We start from the raw sequence: 22,949 nt of genomic DNA on the forward strand, positions 1-22,949 counted from the left end.
GTGGACCCTCCCCTCCCCCCTGTCGGTGTCAAAACCGGCGGATCTCGGGTTGGGGGTCCCGAACTGTGCGTCTAAGGTCGATGGTAACAGGAGACGGGGGACACGATGTTTACCCAGGTTCGGGCCCTCTCTATGGAGGTAATACCCTACTTCCTGCTTGATTGATCTTGATGAATATGAGTATTACAAGAGTTGATCTACCACGAGATCGTAATGGCTAGAACCCTAGAAGTCTAGCCTGTCTGACTATAATTGTATATCCTCTACGGACTAAACCCTCCGGTTTATATAGACACTGGAGGGGACTAGGGTTGTACAAAGTTGGTTACAGGGAAGGAATCTTCATATCCGGACGCCCAGCTTGCCTTCCACGCCAAGGAGAGTCCCATCCGGACACGGGAGAGAGTCTTCGGTCTTGTATCTTCACAGCCCATTAGTCCGGCTCATGTCCAACAGGCCGGACGCCCGAGGACCCCTTAGTACAGGACTCCCTCAGTAGCCCCTGAACCAGGCTTCAATGACGAGGTGTCCAGCACGCAGATTGCCTTCGGCATTGCAAGGCGGGTTCCCCTTCCCGAATAGTCCAAGATAGTCTTCGGACACAACGAACGTGTCCGGATCTGCAACACAAGTACCACACACTCAACCGCAGAGAGTATAGTATTTCATGAGTCCAATCCGCTGACAACTTTTTGTAATGTGACATCACATTTCCCCGGTCATTATTTCGAACCGTTTTCGTCTGCCATTCCATGTTTCGAGACGCGGTTTTCATTGGCACGTCTTGTCGAAGCAGAGATCGTGTCCCCTTATTGCGGGATTCTCATCAATACGGGCGTGGGTAATCCGAGCGTGCCGTTTGCACAACCCTTGGGAATAGGCGAGTTTTAAGGCGAGTGAGGAGGCGTTTGATATTCACTGCCTTTATAAGGAGATAAGGATTCCCCTTCTTCACCCACGCCTTCTCTTTCTCTGTCCTTCCATTCTCGAGCTCTAGCGCCCAAGTCTTCAACCTTTTTGCTTCCCGAAAGCACTCAACCATGTCCGGATCTGGAGGGCAAGGCAAGAGGATGGCCTCCTCCGTAAAGGAGAAGGACATCACTAAGCTTCGGGCGGCTGGGTATCTGGCCAAGGAAATCGCCCACCGTCTTCCGGCAAAGGGACAAGTCATCCCCACCCCAAAGCCCAACGAGAGGGTGGTGTTCATCCCCCATTTCGTCCGCAGGTTAGGGTTTCCTCACCACCCTTTCGTCCGTGGACTCATGTTCTATTACGGGCTAGATTTCCATGATCTAGCCCCAAACTCCATCCTCAACATCTCGGCATTCATTGTCGTGTGTGAGGCCTTCCTCTGCATTCCTCCCCACTTCGGATTATGGCTCAAGATCTTCAACGTGAAGCCGAAGGTGGTGGATGGCCAACACGCGGAGTGCGGAGGAGCCATGCTGAGCAAGATGCCCAATGTCACATGGCCCAAAGGCACATTTGTGGAGACTGTCAAGGAGTGGCAGAAGTTGTGGTTCTATATCACAGAGCCTCGCGACGCCACCTGGGCCGCAGCTCCCGAGTTCAAATCCGGAGCTCCAATGCGGCTCACCTCCTGGATAGAGAAGGGCCCAAATTGGTCTTCGTCGGACGAGCTGATAGCGCTGCAAACGCGCATCCAAAGCATGGTGGATAAAAACATCAAGCTCGTCCACGTGATCCAGGTGATGCTAGTTCGCTGGATCCGACCATGCTAGAGCCGAACATGCCCTTTATGGGAATTTGATCCGGAGAAGCACCCAACCTTGGAGAGGCTCTTCGGAACCACCCACGAAGATGCCTGGAAGTTGCTCTTTAAGGGCAACAAGACGCCGCCGGCCATAGACTCGGACCGCGGGCATGATCTTGCCCATCCTGCCAGTGCGGTAAGACTTCCTTGTCTCGCGGTGCGTCCTCTACTTGCTTGTTCAAGGAAGATATCTAAAACTTCACTATCTACTTTTTCAGGTATGGACACAGAAAGCGGAGCGGATTCGGTGTCCGGCTCCGCTGCCCGAAGAACCAGTCATCCCACTCCTGGCGAAGATGCTGGTTCCGGCGCCCTACAAGGCATCGGAGAAGAAGGCCAAGAAGAAGGCGAAGGGGGCCAAAGGTGGCCCTTGCCGCAAAGGAGCTTCGGACGTGTCGTCCGAACACAAGACTCACTCCTCTGCCGCTGAAGACGACGACGGGGAGGAGGAAGAAAGCAACTCTCCCCCTGGTGGGGGAAGGAAGAAGAGGGCGGCCTCCACAAATCTGGAGGCGGAGGTGCCCAAGAGGGGAAAGGGCCCCCTCGTGGATAACTCCGCGTGGGACGTCGAAAGCAGCCCCGAGCGACGCCCCCGAAGGAAGCCCCTGGCGGCATCGTAAGTACTAAAACCCGTATATGTCCATGTATCCGGCCTCTCCTCTTCATGGTTTTAATTATGCTGAATTGCAGTCTGGCCCACGACAGCTCCCCGCGATCCTCATTAGGAGGTTCGCTAGATTCAAAGGCGATGGCCAGTGAGTCACCGCTGGCCGCTGACTCTCCCAAGGCCAAGGGCGACGACGAAGTGCTGTCCCAAAGGACCTTTCCCGGCCAGGGAGAGGTTCGGGAGGCCGTCAAGGTGGCACCAGAGGGCGAAACCTCAGCCGCCGGACACACGGGGGAGCAGATCCCCATGGAGACTGGCGATGGGGGGCATGTTCAGTTCAGCCCCCAACCGGATACGGTTCTGGAGACCTATACGGCTCCGGAATCCGGCGTGCAGCCTCCTTCGAAACAAGGAAGTGTGCCTATCCCGCCGGTGACCTCTGTCCAACCAGAGGCACCGGATAATCTTCTGGAAGCGCTACGAGGCGCTTCCATTGTGGAGGAACACCGTATCCTTATGGGTATGGTGATTGAGAGGGTTCAGTCCGTCAAGAGCGGACTGACCGAAGCTTGTGGCAGTTTGCTGACCGGCTTTGAGGTAAGCGACGCAAAAGAAAAAGTCCTAGTATAGACAGTAGCCCCTGAGACACTGTCCAGTGTTCGGAAAGAAAAGCCGGACAGAGGATCAATTAATTTTCGCAGGAAACTAACTAAGTATGTCTTATGTGAATAAGCAGGCGTCGTTGCTGGCCACAACCTCTCAAGCAGCGAAGGTCTCCGGACTAAAGCTAAGTCTGGAGCGGGCCGAAGAAGAGCTCGGCCTTGTAAAAAGGCAGCTTGAGGGCAAGCAAGGTGTTTTGTGGCTAGCTGTTTACTCAGAAAGAATGAATGGTGTGTAATGACCGTAATGTCATGGTATTTGTAGGGGCGGCGACCGAGGTCGAGGTCCTGAAAAAGGCCCTGGCCGAAGCCGAGGAAAAAGCTGCCAAGGAACAAGCCGCCTGTAAGAAGCTCAAGGCCAGGCTTAATGAGGTCCAGCAAGAGCTCCAGGATGCTGTGAAAACATGCGAGACCTTGGAGTGCGATGTTTCGGCTCGAGAGACCGAACTCGCCAAGGCTCGCCAAAGCGCGGAAGAGGCCCGGGTTGAAGCCCAGGGCGCCCTCCAGGAGATCCAGGAGGCCAAGAAAATCGCGGCGGGTAAGGCGTTTAGTATGCAAAGCAAGTATGTGAAGAAGAAGTATTTCTTACTAACCCGGATTCGGAGTTCTCTAGGGGTGTTTGCGGATATGCCACGCAGTGTGTCTGACACTGCGGAGTTCTTCCGAACCGAAGAAGGGAGCTCAACGGAGAAGCTGTTCTGGTTGCAATATCTTGCGCCAGAACATCCAGTGCCCTTTAGCGATCAGCTAAAACAGCTGGTCGAGCTGCATAGGGTGGCCGAGCTAGCCATGAAGGATTTGATAATCCAGTTGTGGCCTGCCGAAGCTATACCCAACAGCTACTTCGGTCTCTTGAAGCGGCTGGTCGATGCCTGCCCTCGGCTGGACATCGTCAAGTGGTCGGCCTGCATCGAGGGCGCGCGCATGGCCTTCGCCCGCGTCAAGGTGTGGTGGGCGAAGATGGATGCCGTTAAGCTTGTGACTGAGGGGCCGCCCGAAGGCAAGGAGCACCGCACGCTCGAGCGGTATTTTGAAGACGTCCTGGAGGGGTCTTGCATTGTGGCGACGCAATGTGCGCAAGACATTATCTTTGAATGAATATATTCATGTTGTCTCTGCCTTGCATGATGAAACAAAGTTGTTATGTAATATAAAAAAATTTACCTCCTGTGCGGCCGTGTTGTATGAAATCTGAGAGTTGGCCAGTCGTCGGCTTCTGCCCCCACGTAGGTAATACGAGGGTGTTCGAGATGGAATCTAAACACTCTTGATCCAATTGTTTGGTCCTTGAAGGAGGTGTTTAGCGCAACGAACTAGGCAATCCAACTATGCGGCTTGAACACTCTCACTTAGCCATAGGAGTTTGACAATTAAAAATTTAGGCGTAGCCCCTAGTATCCGAACTAGGATGCTGTAAACACCTGATCGGGCAAGTACCAATCCTTCGCGTAATGAAGAAAAAATCTCTAAATATTTGAGACCTTCGAAGAGCTGACCGGCTCTCGCCGCATCATGACAGTCAGTTTTCGGCTTTCTCTACTGAGGTGCTCATCCGGTTAAACTAGGGCACAATCGTAGTAGTTCTCCCTTTACTACCTTAGCCGATATAGCGGAACGTAAGGTAGCAAGCACAGGAGCCGGGCAACCCAACTATTGACCAAAGACATGATTCGGAGCCAATGCATATAGTGCTAAATTTGGGGTGCCGAACTGTAATGTGAAAAGTGTTCGTACTTTGTTGCCATAGCGCGGGGCGCTATGAAGCCCCTGGCAAATGTGAAACGTACCAAAGTGTACGGGTGCTATCTGATAAGGTTATCAACAGAAAAAGGAAAACAGAAAAGGAGCAAGGGTAATGAGCCAGGGGCCGCAGGATTTGGGTTGCAAACTGTTTCCATTATAATTTGTTTAATACGTCAAAGCGTGATACAAATAGTGCAATAAGCAATGGGCTAAGCCACAACCAAGGGAGAGCTGCGTGTGGGTTCTTAAAATAGGTAGAGTGATCGTTAAAGAAACCACTTAGAAATTCCCCTATACGTCTGTGCTTCTTGCCATCTTGGTGTATTTATCCTTCAAAAGAACCGGTGATCAGGCCATCAGGGAAGGTCTGTGGAAAAGAAACCTGAAAAGGAGAAAAAGGAAACAGTGAAAGTATATGTGTCCGGGGGCGGTCGAGCCGTATTGTGGATCACAAGCTAGTTATGCCTCCGTCTATGCCCATGGTATTTTGAGTGCGTAGTTATGTACGCGCGGTGCGAATGTCGCCGCTTGATTGGGACTGGGACGGAGGCCAAATTGCTAGTCGAGCTCTTGACGAACCGAGCTGTCCTGCTATAGAATAGTCCGGACCCTCTTGATAGTGTCCGGGAGCTCGGCCGCCGAATTAAGGTTCTGCTTGAAAAGGCCGCTCTGTACTTCTGCTGCTAAGGCGGCGGTGTGCTCCTCGGTGCGGAGGGAGCGGTCCGTGTTTCCATTAACTGTTATGACGCCGCGTGGTCTGGGCATCTTGAGCTTGAGATAAGCATAGTGAGGCACCACATTGAATCGAGCAAATGCGGTTCGTCCGAGCAGTGTGTGATAGCCGCTGCGAAAAGGGACGATATCGAAAATTAGCTCTTCGCTTCTGAAGTTGTCCGGAGATCCGAAGACGACCTCTAGTGTGATTGAGCCCGTACAGCGGGCCTCTACACCTGGTATGACTCCTTTAAAGGTAGTCCTTGTGGGATTGATTCGTGATGGATTGATGCCCATTTTGCGCACTGTATCCTGATAGAGCAGGTTCAGGATGCTGCCGCCGTCCATGAGGACTCACGTCAGGTGGAATCCATCAATTATTGGGTCAAGGACCAATGCGGCCGAGCCGCCATGACGGATACTGGTCGGATGATCCCGACAATCGAAGGTGATCGGGCATGACGACCATGGATTGAATTTTGGGGCGACTGGCTCTATCACATAAACGTCCATGAGTGCGCGCTTGCGCTCCCTCTTGGGGTTGTGGGTAGCATATATCATGTTCACCATTTTGACCTGAGGGGGAAACTTTTTCTGCCCCCCGTATTCGGTGGCCGGGGCTCCTCGTCATCGTCCTCGCTTTGCGATCCCTACTCCTTGTTTTTGGCATTTAATTTGCCGGCCTGTTTAAAAACCCAACAATCTCTGTTGGTATGATTGGCTGGTTTGTCTGGGGTGCCATGGATCTGGCACGGATGGTTGAGTATGCGGTCCAAACTGGATGGCCCCGAATTGTTTCTTTTATATGGCTTCTTCCGTTGACCGGACTTGGGGCCGCTGAATCCGGCATTGACTGTAGTGTCATCGGTGTTATCAGCATTGCTTCGACGTTTGAACTTATTGCGTCGGAGCTTGCCATTGCTGTTTTTGACCTCGGAGGTGCCCGCTTCGCTTGCCATGTTTTTGCTACTGGCCAACGAACTATCCTCACCCGCACAAAAGCGGGTCATGAGTGCCGTGAGGGCTGCCATGGACTTCGGCTTTTCTTGGCCGAGGTGGCGGGCGAGCCATTCGTCGCGGATGCTGTGTTTAAAGGCCACTAGGGCTTCGGCATCCGGACAATCGACGATATGGTTCTTTTTAGTTAGGAACCTAGTCCAGAATTTCCTGGCCGACTCTCCGGGCTGTTGAACTATGTGACTTAGGTCATCGGCATCTGGTGGCCGGACATATGTACCTTGAAAGTTGTCGCGGAAGGCGTCCTCCAAATCCTCCCAGCTGCCAATAGAGTTTTCAGGCAAACTGTTTAACCAGTGCCGAGCTGTCCCTTTGAGTTTTAACGGGAGGTATTTGATGGCGTGGAGATCATCTCCACAGGCCATATGGATATGGAGAAGAAAGTCCTCGATCCACACCACGGGATCAGTTGTTCCGTCGTATGATTCGATATTCACGGGTTTAAACCCTTCTGGGAATTCATGCTCCATTACTTCGTCAGTGAAGCAAAGGGGGTGTGCGGCGCCTCTATATCGGGCCACATCGCGACATAGCTCCGATGGAGTCCGTCTGCGGTTTTCGGCCTGGGCGTGACTAGGCTTGTCATGTCCGAATAGGTAGCCGTCGTCACATGTCGGGGCATGTCCTCGCGATCCGTAGATCGATCTAGTATGTCCCGCTCTACTGTCCAGGTCCTGCCGAAGGTCATATGTATAACCCCGAGCTGTTTTATCTCTGCCTTTACGGCGAGGTGGGGCGGGCTGGTGTTCGGCTTGAGTTGCCGCTTTATCCCGAGCGCGTGGTGGTTGGTCAGCCGCATTGCATGATGATGGTACGGGCTCCGGCGCCTCATCATCGAACTGAGGTAACAATTTGCGCTTTGGGTAACTTTTGGCTGGGCTCTTAAGGCCGTATTCTTCGGCTGCCAGGACATCAATCCATCTATCGTTGAGCAGATCTTGGTCAGCTTGAAGCTGTTGCTACTTCTTTTTCAGGCTCCTTGCAGTGGCTATTAGCCGGCGCTTAAAGCGCACCTGCTCAAGGGGTTCCTCAGGCACGATAAAATCCTCGTTGCCGAGGCTCGCCTCCTCCTCGGAGAGCGGAAGATAGTTACTGTCCTCCAAGTCTTCATTTATGGCCTGTTCATCGGGGCTAACTTGCGCATCTTCCCGTTCTTCTTGTTCGGAAGTTGCTTCAACAGGGTCTTCATTATCTTCGGCACCGCCCGGAGTATTATCTTCTCCTGTGCTGGTGTTACTATCTTTGCTGCAGCGTGATTTTGAGCGGCGCCTTTGACGCCGGCGCTTTGGTGGTACAGGTTTATCCTTGACTAGATCCTTCTTGTTATCGCCCTTGTTCTCTTCAGGTGTGTCCACGATGTATACGTCATATGAGGAGGTGGTCGTCCAACGTCCGGTAAACGGTGGCTTTTGGGCCTCCTCTTCTCCGGCATCATCGTCCATGCCGTCGATGTCTTTGGAGCCGTAATTGAGCATGTCAGTTAGGTCTTCGACAGTGTCTATGAAGTGGGCGGTGGGTGGGAAGCGAAATTCCCCGTCATCAGCCTCCAGTTCGAACCGGATAGTGTTGAGCTGCGAGCCCCCCGCTAAGGATAGTGATATTAACGAGTTTAACACGTCGCCCAAAGGCGAGTGCCGAAAAATGTCCGCGGAGCTGAATTCAATGATCGATGACTGATCGAGCTCGACGCTTGTGGACGCACATGGTTCAGAGCCTGTGGCCGAAAACGAGTCCGATGCTCCGGTAACACAGATTCCACTCGAGGTTGGGTCTGTGTGCGGCTCTGACGCCGCCGAGACTGCGGCATCCGTGGCGGGGTTGAGCTTCCCGTCTTCGGATGGCGCGATCTGCTCCGGATCTAAGGCCAGAGCAGTCACAGGTGCTATCTCCTGGGTGTGGTCCGATGGCAGATTTAAGTCATGTTCATCGTGGTGACGGGAAGCGGCTGCCGAGGTCTCGAATCCGTCGAAGATCAAGTCTCCGCAGATATCCGCGACGTAGTTCAAGCTCCCGAATCTGACCTGACGGCCAGGGGCGTAGTTGTCGATCTGCTCCAGATGGCCAAGCGAGTTGGCCCGCAGTGCGAAGCCGCCGAACACGAAGATCTGTCCGGGGAGGAAGACTTCCCCTTGGACAACATTGTTGTAGATGATTGAAGGAGCCGTCGAACCTTTTGAGGACAACACAGTGGAACTCTCAATGAAAGCACCAATGTCGGTGTCAAAACCGGCGGATCTCAGGTAGGGTGTCCCGAACTGTGCGTCTAAGGTCGATGGTAACAGGAGACGGGGGACACAATGTTTACCCAGGTTCGGGCCCTCTCTATGGAGGTAATACCCTACTTCCTGCTTGATTGATCTTGATGAATATGAGTATTACAAGAGTTGATCTACCACGAGATCGTAATGGCCAGAACCCTAGAAGTCTAGCCTGTCTGACTATAATTGTATATCCTCTACGGACTAAACCCTCCGGTTTATATAGACACGGAGGGGACTAGGGTTGTACAAAGTCGGTTACAGGGAAGGAATCTTCATATCCGGACGCCCAGCTTGCCTTCCACGCCAAGGAGAGTCCCATCCGGACACGGGAGAGAGTCTTCGGTCTTGTATCTTCACAGCCAATTAGTCTGGCCCATGTCCAACAGGCCGGACGCCCGAGGACCCCTTAGTCCAGGACTCCCTCACCCCCCTCATGTAGAGCAAGTTAATCTCCTTCCGTTCCTACAATTTTTTTGGGTTGTTTTGTTTGGCGTTATATGCAAGTGTGCAAGAATGTGTGCTTGTATAGCCATATAGATTTTCACTTGAATTGGCATATGTATGAATGATTGTTGGAGTTTTTTTCGAATGTTTATGGATGAATGAGTTGATATATAGATGGTTAGTGGTGAAGGGTAGGATTTATGGATGAATTGATATATAGATTGCAAAAAAAATGTATGGATATGGTTGGATGAATGAATGGATATATAGAATGTCAGAGGTGCACTAAGGGTAGGTTTTATGGATGAATGGATATATAACTGCAAAAGAATTGTCTCAAGTACTCCCTCCGTTAAGAAATATAAGAGTGTTTAGATCACTAAAGTAATGATCTAAATGCTCTTATATTTCTTTAAAGAGGGAGTATGCCTTTATGGATGTACTCCCTCCGTGAATAAGTGTACTTCTACCTTTTGTTCTAAGTCAAAGTTTTGAAATTTTGACCTACTATATAGGGAAGAGTAGTAACATATATGACATCAAATTGGTATATTATGAAAGTACATTTCAAAACGGATCTCATGATACTAATTTAGTGCCATAAATGTTGCTACTTTTTTTATGAAGTTGGTCAAAGTTTTAAAACTTTGACTTAGGACGAAAGCTAGATGTACATTTATTCGTGGATGGAGTGAGTATGCCATATAAATTATTAATGGTGAAGTAAGGTTAACTTTTATGGATAATGTAAAATGCATATGTATGGATGAGTGTGTCAAGTATGGATGTTGTCATGTATGTACATATAATTTTTGTCAAATAATTGATGAGAAATGTCAATTGTCTTAGGATGCCCAATGATCTGGACAATGGGTGTTGGTATCTTGAGCTTGACGGTGATTACGACAAGTAGCATCATGGGCGGTATATTGAGAATGTGCAGGTAATAAGCATAATCTTGTTCATGTTAACTTTATTTTTCACAATTCGAAGGGAGTGGCCAATTTGTGTTTTTTTTACAGTTGTTGGCAAGTGTGCGAATGAGGGGACACACAAACGGCACTGAGATGCCATACGATGAGCAGTTCGAGTCGTACTTCGAGGGAGCGGGCCTACTATCCTTCGTCCTCCAGCTCAAGCGTACCCCGTCGAAGACCAACCATGTTTCACTCAGTGCCCTACTTGATCATTGGAGGCTGGAGACACACAGTTCTCACCTCCCTTGTGGCAAGACGATGGTCACCCTGGAGGAGTTCGTGAAAGAGCATGGTGCCCCCATGTTTGATTTTGGTAATTGATGGCAATCACTATGGACTAATATTGGTTGCTTTGAGTTATACTTTAAGGTTTGTCCATAGGCATTGCTTGAAGACCATATGGTTGTTTCAAGGTTATAAGGAGATTATGTGTTAATCAAAGGTGTTATTCAAGGAGTTATCCAAAGATTGGTCATGTGAGAGTTGAGCCTATTGTAAGCATGTCTTGGAGAAGAAGAAGATTGTGTGAACATTCATGGCATCATCTTTATGAAGAGAGAAGATTGGATACAAGGTTGATCAGTACTAAGTACGAAGAGTGTATTCAAGTTGATCAACACACAAAGTGTAGAAGATGTACCGAGTGGGATCAATAAGTGATCCCATGGTGTGGTAAGCATTGTCCATTACGTTTTGTGTACCAACCCATGATATACGTGAGGTATCTATGTGGGGTTAGGTATCTTTCCATGGGCTTGCATCGAGGATATCATATAACCCATGGAGGATGACATCAAGTAGTGATCGTCATCAAGGTTGCGTTGTGCAAGTCCAAGTAGAGCGTCATGAAGAGATCACATGCTCGAAGCTTGCTGTCCATTCTGGTGATAATGGACATGTGAAGATGTGCCTAAAAGAGGCTCACCCATAGTGGGGTATGGGGGAGCAATTTACTAGTCATCATCACGCCAGCACAATCAAGAAAGGTGGTCCAACTTGAGGAGGTCAAGATCATCATCATCTAGCTCAAGTGGACTATGCGCAAGGCTAAGGTATATCCTTGATAGGTTTTCTATCTTACCGGTCTCGTGGTGTTAGTTGGGAGACCGGGTTATAGGATCGATAGTCGTACTATCAAGGGGGGCTCCTGAGTGAGTAGCTTCAAACTTTTGCATCATTCATAGAGAGCTCAAACTTTTGCATCATTGGCATCCTCTTTCTTGGTTCTTGCTTGGCTTTTCTCTATGTGAAGTTTTGGAGTTTGTGGTTATATTCTTGACAAGCTCAAGTTCATCAAAAACAGATTTCATATGCTCTTCTATTATGTTTTCGATGCTGGAGTTTTTGACGGTTCTTCACTTATGGAGATTTCACACTTCTACATTTTTTGCATATTACTCTTGCTTGTTCTAAAGATTTCTGTCATTATCTTTCTATCAAGCTTGAGTACGTCGAAATCAGAGTTTGTCTGCTAAAGTTACGACAGTTGCGGACTAACCGTGTGCATTGAGCAATTCTTTTGTTCTGCTCTGGCTCTGCTGCTATCTACCAAGCAGTAGTATCGTTGGTACCTATGGTAGTACCGCCTGTGCATTACTTCTGCAGCTCTGCTTTACTGCCATGAAGGGTTCTGTTACACTCTGGTATTTAGCGGCAGGACCGCCGGCTCCTTCGGTAGTACCGCTTGTGCGGTACTCTGCTGTTGTACCGCGCGTACTACCATGGAGATTTCTGTTACCCACCTATAATTAGTGGTAGTACCGCTAGGTTGAGCTAGTAGTACCACTCCGGCGGTACTACCACGCTAGTACCGCTGCTAGTTCTCATTGGGTTTCTGTAACCCCTCTATAATTACTGATAGTACCGCTCCCTTGAGCGGTAGTGCCGATTGAGAATTTCCAATGTTTTTCTGCAGCATAACGGTTAGATTTGTGGGGGCCTATTTAAGGGGGTCTTCTTCCATAGTGAGCCCAATGTTGTTGAGCAAGTTCTCTCCCACCATTGTCGACCTCTTGGAGCTTGCTTTCTCTATATTCCTCTCATGAGTCTGGCATCTTGTTGGGGGGGAGGAGATCTAGATCTACATTCTCCATCAATCCATATCTCCTTTGTGAGAGGAACCTTGTGGATCTTCATCTTGGAGTTCTTTTGTGTTCTCCTTGTTCTTCCTCTCATATTCCTCCATAGCTTTCGTTGCTTTGGTGGGATTTGAGAGTGTGGGACTTGAGCACTTAATGTGTTCTTGTCATTGCATTAATTGCCTTGGTTTGAGTTCTCCATGGTGATACATGGAAACAAAAATTCATAACTCTTGGGTGTATGGGCACCCTAGAGCTTGTACCTCTTGGGTGCTTGGGCGCCCTGCATGGTTGGTGGTGTCGCAGAGCTCAATTATTGTGGTATAAAGCTCCGGGCAAGCTTCGAGGTCTCTAGTTAAGTTGTGGAGATTGCCTTAAGCAATTTGTATGGGTTTGGCGACCACCCCAAGGGTCACCAATTGTACGGGTTCAGTGACCACCCTCAAGGGTCCCTTAGTGGAATCACGACACCTTGCATTGTGCGAGGGCGTGGGGAGAATACAGTGGCCCTAATGGCATTTTGGGGAGCATTGTGCCTTGATACGTCTCCAACGTATCTATAACTTTTTATTGTTCCATGCTATTATATTACCAATCTTGGATGTTTTATATGCATTATTATACTATTTTATATTATTTTTGGGACTAACTTATTAACCTACTACCCAGTGCCAGTTGTTGTTTTTCCTTGTTTTTGTCTTTATAGAAAATCAATACCAAACGAAGTCCAAATGAAACGAAACATTTTGACGATTTTTCTTGGACCACAAGACACACTGGAAGCTTCGGGAGGAGGCCAGAAGGGCCACGAGGCGATGACAAGCTCAAGAGGGCGCCCCCAAGCTTGTGCCCCCCCTTGGCTCCTCTAACCCTAATTCTTCTTCTATAAATACCCAAATATTCCCCGAAGACCAGGGGGCACACCAAACATACTTTCCCGCCGCCACAAGTTTCTGTCTTCATGAGGGCTTCTACATCAACCTTGCTGCCCTTTCGATGATGCGTGAGTAGTTTACCACAGACCTACGGGTCCATAGCTGTAGCTAGATGGCTTCTTCTCTCTCTTTGATCTTCAATACAATGTTCTCCTCTATGTTCTTGGAGATCTATTCGATGTAATCTTCTTTTGCGGTGTGTTTGTTGAGATCTGATGAGTTGTGGGTTTATGATCAGATTATCTATGAATATTATTTGAGTCTTATCTGAACTCTTTTATGCATGATTTATATAGCTTAGTACTTCTCTCCGATCTATTGATTTGGTTTGGCCAACTAGATTGATTTTTCTTGCAATGGGAGAGGTGCTTTGTAATGGGTTCAATCTTGCGGTGCTCAATCCCAGTGAAAGAAAGGGACATGACATGTATTTGTATTGTTGCCATTAAGGATTAAAATATGGGGTTTGTTCATATTGATTGGATCTATCCCTCTACATCATGTCATCTTGCTTAAGGCGTTACTCCGTTCTTGTTAACTTAATACACTAGATGCATGCTGGATAGCAGTCGATGTGTGGAGTAATAGTAGTAGATGCAGGCAGGAGTCGGTCTACTTGTCTCAGAGGTGATGCCTATAAACATGATCATTGCCTTAGATATCGTCATAACTATGCGCTTTTCTATCAATTGCTAAACAATAATTTCTTTACCCATAGTATGCTTTCTTTCAAAAGAGAAGCCTCTAGTGAAAACTATGGCCCCCGGGTCGATATTTTATCATGTTATTTTCAGATCTACAAAATCAAAATCACAAAAATACCTTGCTGCAATTTATTTCCTTTTTTCCCGCACTTTTACTTATCTTTTATACCTTTCACTATCAGATCTCATCCTTGCAAGTAACCGTGAAGGGATTGACAACCCCTTTTTATCGCGTTGGGTGCAAGTAGTTGTTTGTTTGTGCAGGTGCAATTATTGGAGACTTGTGTGTTCCTCCTACTGGATTGATACCTTGGTTCTTAACTGAGGGAAGTACTTATCTCTAGTTTGCTTCATCACCCTTTCCTCTTCAATGGAAAAACCAACGCAAGCTCAAGAAGTAGCAGGAAGAATTTCTGGCATCGTTGCCGGGAAGGATCTACATCAAACTACCAACTACCTATCGTAAACTCTCATCTTTGGTATTTACTTTATTTGCCATTTGTCTCTCGTTTCCTCTCCCCCACTTCTAAAATGTTTTCAGAACAATACAAAAACATTTGCCTTCTTTCTGTTCACTTTTTTGTTTGATTTTTGTTTGCTTGTGTGACAGATTGCTTTATTTGTTATCATGGCTAGTTCTTCTCTCATAGCATGTACCCAGGAAACTGAGGTTTTTATTTTAAACAAGGGGAGGAGAGAATTTAAAAGATGCTTGGTATAGAATTTGCGATGCTCAAAATAGATCTACTCGTAAGCAATCTACTACCGTTCTTCTTTGAAACTTTTATGTGGGTGTTACCACTTGGTATAGATTTGTGCTAGATGTTCGAAGTATGCCCTAGAGGCAATAATAAAGTGGGTTTTTTTATTATATTTTCTTAATCATGATAGAGGTTTATTATTCATGCTATAATTGTACTGATCGGAAACTTAAATACATGCGTGAATGCATAAACAAATAACAAGTCCCTAGCAAGCCTATACTAGACTAGCTAGTTGATCAAAAGATGGTTAAGGTTTCCTGACCATAGACATGAGTTGTCGTTTTATAATGGGATCACATCATTAGGAGAATGATGTGATGGACAAGACCCATCCATTAGCATAGCATATGATCGTTCAATTTATTGCTACTACTTTATTAATGTCAAATACATGTTCCTTCGACCATGAGATCATGCAACTCTCGGACTCCGGAAGAATTTCTTGTGTGTATCAAACGTCACTTCATATCTGGGTGATCATAAAGGTGCTCTACAGATATCTGTGACGGTGTCTGTTGAGGTGGCATGGATCGAGAATGGTATTTGTCATTCCGTATGATAGAAAGGTATCTCTGGGCCCTTCTCGGTAATACATCATTGATACGTCTGCGTTGTATCTACTTTTCCTAACACTTTTTCTCTTGTTTTGGACTCTAATTTGCATGATTTGAATGAAACTAACCGGACTGCCGCTGTTTTCAGCAGAACTACCATGGTGTTTTTTGTGTGCAGAAATAAAAGTTCTCGGAATGGAATGAAACTTTTTGGAGAATTTTTATACGATAAAAGAAAAATACTGGAGCCAAGAACCACCGGAGGGGGACCCTAGGTGAGCACAACCCACCAGGGCGCGCCCCCCTCAGGCGCGCCCAGGTGGGTTGTGCCCACCTGGTGGCCTCGCAGACCCTGAGTCCAACTCCATAAATACCTATTTATCCAGAAAAACCCAGGGAGGAAGAATTATCTCGTTTCGTGATACGGAGCCGCCGTCACCTCCTGTTCTTCATCGGGAGGCCAGATCTGGAGTCCGTTTTGGGCTCCAGAGAGGGGGATCTTCGATCTTCGTCATCACCAACCCTCCTTCATCGCCAATTCCATGATGCTCCCCACCGGGAGTGATTAATTCCTTCGTAGGCTCATTGGTCGGTGAGGAGTTGGACGAGATTCATCGTGTAATCGAGTTAGTTTTGTTAGGGCTTGATCCCTAGTATCCACTATGTTCTGAGATTGATGTTGATATGACTTTGTCATGCTTAATGCTTGTCACTTTGGGCCCGGGTGCCATGATTTCAGATCTGAACCATTTATGTTATCACCATTATATCTATGTTCTATATCCGATCTTGCAAGTTATATTCACCTATTACATGCTATGATCCGTAAACCCTGGAGTGACAATAGTCGAGATACTTTCCGGTCATGACCGTAGTTTGAGGAGTTCATGTATTCTAAGTGTTAATGCTTTGTTCCGGTTCTCTATTAAAAGGAGGCCTTAATATCCCTTAATTTCCATATGGACCCCGCTGCCATGGGAGGGTAGGACAAAAGATGTCATGCAAGTTCTTTCCATAAGCACGTATGACTATTTACGGAATACATGCCTACATTATATTTATGAACTGGAGCTAGTTTTATATCACCCTAGGTTATTGAAAGTGCTAGTTATCGACTAGAGGGGGGGGTGAATAGGCGATTTTTATGAAAGTCTTCAAAGACATAATGTCTTCGAAGATAGACAACCAAAATGAACCTATATGATATGCAGCGGAAGATAAACTACACTAGACAGGCCATAGTCAAGTAAGCAATACAATGAAAGCACGAAGACAAATAGCAGTTAGGTAGAACAGATTGGAATAGGAAGAAAATATGAAGCCAATTATGCAATCAGAGAGATTGTCTTCACACAGTGAAGCCAAACAGGGCAAATAAGCAATGACTTCACGAAGCTTAATGGTAAGTAAGGAAAGTGATAGAACTAGTAGCTTGATGATACGTCATCATCATATATACTTTTCCAAACTCTTTTGCCCTTATTTTGGACTCTAACTTGCATGATTTGAATGGAACTAACCCGGACTGACACTTTTTCAGCAGAATTGCCATGGTGTTATTTTTGTGCAGAAATAAAAGTTCTCGGAATGACATGAAACTTCACGGAGATAACTTTTGGAATAAATAAAAAATATTGGCGAAAGAATCAACCAAAGGGGACCCACACCCTGTCCACAAGGGTGGAGGGCGCGACCTCTGGTCTTGTGGGTCCCACAGACCTCCACCGACCTCAACTCCAACTCCATATATACATGTTCGGGGAGAAAAAAAAGAGAAGGATTCATCGCGTTTTACGATACGGAGCCGCCGCCACCTCCTGTTCTTCCTCGAGAGGGCAGACCTGGAGTCCATTTTGGGCTCCGGAGAGGGTAAATCGTTGCCATCGTCATCATCAACCATCCTCCATCACCAATTTCATGATGCTCACCGCCGTGCGTGAGTAATTCCATCATAGGCTTGCTGGATGGTGATGGGTTGGATGATATTTACCATGTAACCGAGTTAGTTTTGTTAGGGTTTGATCCCTAGTATCCACTGTGTTCTAAGATTGATGTTGCTATGACTTTGCTATGCTTAATGCTTGTCACTAGGGCCCGAGTGCCATGATTTCAGATCTGAACCTATTATGTTTTCATGAATATATTTGTGTTCTTGATCCTATCTTGCAAGTTATAGTCACCTACTACGTGTTATGATCCGGCAACCCGGGAGTGACAATAGTCGGGACACTTCCCGGTGATGACCGTAGTTTGAGGAGTTCATGTATTCACTAAGTGCTAATGCTTTGGTCCGGTACTCTATTAAAAGGAGGCCTTAATATCCCTTAGTTTCCAATAGGACCCCGCTGCCACGGGAGGGTCGGACAAAAGATGTCATGCAAGTTCTTTTCCATAACCACGTATGACTCTATTCGGAATACATGCCTACTTTATATTGATGAATTGGAGCTAGTTCTGTGTCACCCTATGTTATAACTGTTGCCTGATGAATGCCATCCGACATAATTATCCATCACTGATCCATTGCCTACGAGCTCGTTTCATATTGATCTTTGCTAAGTTACTTTTCTGTTGCCACTATTACGATTGCTACAAAACTGCTACTATTACTTTTGCCACCGTTACTGTTACTTCCATACTACTTTGCTACTAAATACTTTACTGCAGATATTAAGTCTTTCATGTGTGGTTGAATTGACAACTCAGCTACTAATACTTGAGAATGTTCTTTGGATCCCCTTGTGTCGAATCAATAAATTTGGGTTGAATACTCTACCCTCGAAAATTTTTGCGATCCCCTATACTTGTGGGTTATCACTTGACGAAGACAAGGATTTGGTAGACCAATTCCAGTTGCTATGAGAACTATACGTCTGGTTAGGGAGGCTGAGATTGAACTCAGAAGACCATGTCTTCACCTTATTCCCCTTGAGCTAAGGACACTTAGTCCTCTCCCTATCACTCTGATTAGTCGTCAAGGTAGACTTCCGAACCTTCAGAGACTTCGTTCATCGGCGATCCACAATGACTCTTGGATCCTCAGAACGTGACGCCTAACCGGCTGGAGGATACACAGTCCTCAAGTGTAACAAGTCTTCAGGTCACGTAGACAGAAAGACTTCAGTGATGCGTAACACTCTTTGGCTCTGGGTGTTTTGGGCTTTGTCCTTGCAAGGATCTCTCTCTCGAAGGCTTCGGAGGTGGGTTGCTCTCAAATGACAAAAGCCATGCACTAACTCTGAGCAGCCACCAATTTATGGTGTATGGGCTGGGCTATTTATAGCTAGGAGGCAACCCGACATGATATGTCCGAAATGACCCTTGGTCACTAAGGAACCGACACATGTCCAACGGTCGGACTTCAAACACACGCGGCAGCTTGACTTGGGTTACAAGCAAAGCTGACTCAGCCAACTCTGGATAAGATTTGCTCTTATTGTCTTCACTCGAAGACATAGGATTTTGGTTGAGCATCACGTCGGTCTTCTGACTTTGTTCACTTTGACCCCACTTAACAGTATGGTGGTTCCTATGACTCAAGTAAGAAGAAAATGAAGCTACGAAAGAAACTATGTCTTCGCACTTCATTGTTGTTAAGCGAATGTCTTCACACGTACATCATTATCTTCGACGTGAATGTCTTCATGAACCACCATTGTCTTCAATGTCTTCACACATTTTTAGGGGTCATCTCTGGTAGGTAAACCAAATCATTGAGGGACTTCTACCTGTGTTATCCTACAATTCTAACAAACACATTAGTCCCCCAACCACGTTTGTCATCAATACTCCTAGATGCACTTACAGTTATGACTGTTATATGATGAATATCATCCAACGAATCCACCGATCCAATGCCTACGAATTTCCTACATATTGCTATTGCTAACTTACTACTGTTACTGTTACTGTCACACTTGCTACAAAATCATTGCTACCATTGTTACTGTTACTACTGCTATCAAAACTATCATATTACTTTGCTACTGATCACCTTGCTGCAGATAATTAATCTCCAGGTGTGGTTGAATTGACAATTCAGCTGCTAATACTTGCAAATATTCTTTGACTCCCCTTGTGTCGAATCTATAAATTTGGGTTGAATACTCTACCCTCAAAAACTGTTGCGATCCCCTATACTTGTGGGTTATCAAGACCATTTTCTGGCGCCATTGCCGGGGAGCATAGCTATATTTGTTGAGTCACTTGGGATTATTATCAATTTATCACTATGAAGAATCTGAAGGATACCAAGACTAAGATATTTCCCTCTAGAACGAGGGGAGGTAAGGAACTGCCATCTTGCTTGATGTCTACTAAACAACCTTCTTCTTGTAGACGTTGTTGGGCCTGCAACTGCAGAGGTTTGTAGGACAGTAGCAAATTTCCCTCAAGTGGATAACCTAAAGTTTATCAATCCGTGGGAGGCATAGGATGAAGATGGTCTCTCTCGAACAACCCTGCAACCAAATAACAAAGAGTCTCTTGTGTCCCCAACACACCCAATACAATGGTAAATTGTATAGGTGCACTAGTTCAGCGAAGAGATGGTGATACAAGTGCAATATGGATGGTAGATATAGGTTTTTGTAATCTGAAAATATAAAAACAGCAAGGTAACAAGTGGTAAAAGTGAGCACGAACGGTATTGCAATGCTAGGAAACAAGTCCTAGGGTTCATACTTTCACTAGTGCAAGTTCTCTCAACAGTAATAACATAATTGGATCATATAACTATCCCTCAACATGCAACAAAGAGTCACTCCAAAGTCACTAATAGCGGAGAACAAACGAAGAGATTATGGTAGGGTACGAAACCACCTCAAAGTTATCCTTTCTGATCGATCTATTCAAGAGTCCATAGTAAAATAACATGAAGCTATTCTTTCCGTTCGATCTATCATAGAGTTCGTACTAGAATAACACCTTAAGACACAAATCAACCAAAACCCTAATGTCACCTAGATACTCCAATGTCACCTCAAGTATCCGTGGGTATGATCATACGATATGCATCACACAATATCAGATTCATCTATTCAAACCAACACAAAGTACTTCAAAGAGTGCCCCAAAGTTTCTACCGGAGAGTCAAGACGAAAACATGTGCCAACCCCTATGCATAAGTTCATTGAACCCGCAAGTTGATCACCAAAACATACATCAAGTAGATCACGTGAATATGCCATTGTCACGACAGATAAGCACGGCAAGACATACATCAAGTGTTCTCAAATCCTTAAAGACTCAATCCGATAAGATAACTTCAAAGGGAAAACTCAATCCATTACAAGAGAGTAGAGGGGGAGAAACATGATAAGATCCAACTATAATAGCAAAGCTCGCAATACATCAAGATCGTACCATCTCAAGAACACGAGAGAGAGAGAGATCAAACACATAGCTACTGGTACATACCCTCAGCCCCGAGGGTGAACTACTCCCTCCTCGTCATGGAGAGGGACGGGATGATGAAGATGGCCACCTGTGATGGATCCCCCCTCCGGCAGGGTGCCGGAACAGGGTCCCGATTGGTTTTTGGTGGCTACAGAGGCTTGCGGCGACGGAACTCCCGATCTATTCTGTTCCCCGATGTTTTTAGGGTATATGGATATATATAGGCGAAAGAAGTCGGTCAGGGGAGCCACGAGGGGCCCACGAGGGTGGGGGGCGCGCCCAGGGGGCAGGCGCGCCTTCCTGCCTCGTGGCCACCTCGTAGCTTCCTTGACTTTAACTCCAAGTCTCCTGGATCATGTTCGTTCCAAAAATCACGCTCCCGAAGGTTTCATTCCGTTTGGACTCCGTTTGATATTCCTTTTCTGCGAAACACTGAAACAAGGGAAAAAACAGAAACTGGCACTGGGCTCTGGGTTAATAGGTTAGTCCCAAAAATAATATAAAAGTGCATAATAAAGCACATAAACATCCAAGACAGATAATATAATAGCATGAATACTTCATAAATTATAGATACGTTGGAGACGTATTAACATCCCCAAGCTTAATTCCTTCTCGTCCTCGAGTAGGTAAATGATAAAAGAAAGAATTTATGAAGTGTGAATGCTAGCAGGTGCACAAGTTTGATCAATGATAATTTTAATCAGCTTTTCTAGCATCATTATATATCATAACAATAGCTCATCTCATAAAGCTTCTCATGATCAAGTAACAAGCTACTCACATGTTAAAGTATAGATGATAAACTTTCTTGAAAACTAACAAACCGTGTTATTAATCATCAAACAATTACAATTCATCTTATTTTCAGGAAGAGTCTATGTCAGAGCTTTGATTCAGCAAGCTTCACATACTCAACTATCATTTAGTCTTTCACAATTGCTAACATTCACGCGATATTTATGGGTTCAAAGTTTTAATTAGACACAGAGAAAGATAGGGGCTTATAGATTCGCCTCCCAACCTTTTACCTCAAGGGTAATGACAACAATAATAGTTCATGATGCCTTACATCCAATTGGATATATATATCAGAATCTTTCCAACACAATGTGCTTGCCAAAGGATAAAATGTAAAAAGGAAAGGTGAAGATCACCATGACTCTTGCATAAGGTAAAAGACAAGAATAAAAGATAGGCCCTTCGCAGAGGGAAGCAGAGGTTGCCATGCGCTTTTATAGTTGGATGCACAAAATCTTAATGCGAGGGAACGTCACTTTATATTGCCACTTTTGATAGGGACCTTTATTATGCAGTCCGTCGCTTTTATTGCTTCCATATCACAAGATCGTATAAAGCTTATTTTCTCCACACTAAAAGATCATACATATTTAGAGAGCAATTTTTATTACATGCACCAATGACAACTTTCTTGAAGGATCTTACTCAATCCATAGGTGGGTATGGTGGACTCTCATGGCAATACTGGTTTATGGGATGTTTGGAAGCACAAGTAGTATCTCTACTTGGTGCAAGGAATTTGGCTAGCATGAGGGGGAAAGGCAAGCTCAACGTGTTGGGCGATCCATGACAATATACTTTATTTCGGATATAAGAAAACATAACCCATTACGTTGTCTTCCTTGTCCAACATCAACCTTTTAGCATGTCATATTTTAATGAGTGCTCACAATTACAAAAGATGTCCAAGATAGTTTATTTATATGTGAAATCTCTCTTCCTTCAATATTCTTTCATGAATTGTTCAAGTGACCAATACAATGTTTGCTAACCTTCAATAAATTTACCACCTCTACTTCTTATATGTGAAGTCATTACTCCCCATGGGATAAGCATATGAAACATATATAATTTCAGATTTATGATATTCAAATCATTCAACCATTTACTCATAGGATATAAGTGAAGCACACGAGTAAATGACAAACTACTCCAAAAAGTTATAAGCGAAGATCAATGAGTAGTTAAATAATTATTTAGCTATGTGAAGACTCTCTCTCATTTAAGAATTTCAGATCTTGATATTTTATTCAAACATCAAGCAAAACAAAATAAAATGACACTCCAAGCAAAACACATATCATGTGGTGAATAAAAATATAGCTCCAAGTAAAGTTACCGATGAACGAAGACGAAAGAGGGGATACCATCCGGGGCATCCCCAAGCTTAGGCTCTTGGTTATCCTTGAATATTACCTTGGGGTGCCTTGGGCATCACCAATATTAGGCTCTTGCCACTCCTTATTCCATAGTCCATCGAGTCTTTACCCAAAACTTGAAAACTTCACAACACAAAACTT

Source organism: Aegilops tauschii, chromosome 1 (assembly GCF_002575655.3).
Source record: "Aegilops tauschii subsp. strangulata cultivar AL8/78 chromosome 1, Aet v6.0, whole genome shotgun sequence".
Classification (NCBI taxonomy): Eukaryota; Viridiplantae; Streptophyta; class Magnoliopsida; order Poales; family Poaceae; genus Aegilops; species Aegilops tauschii.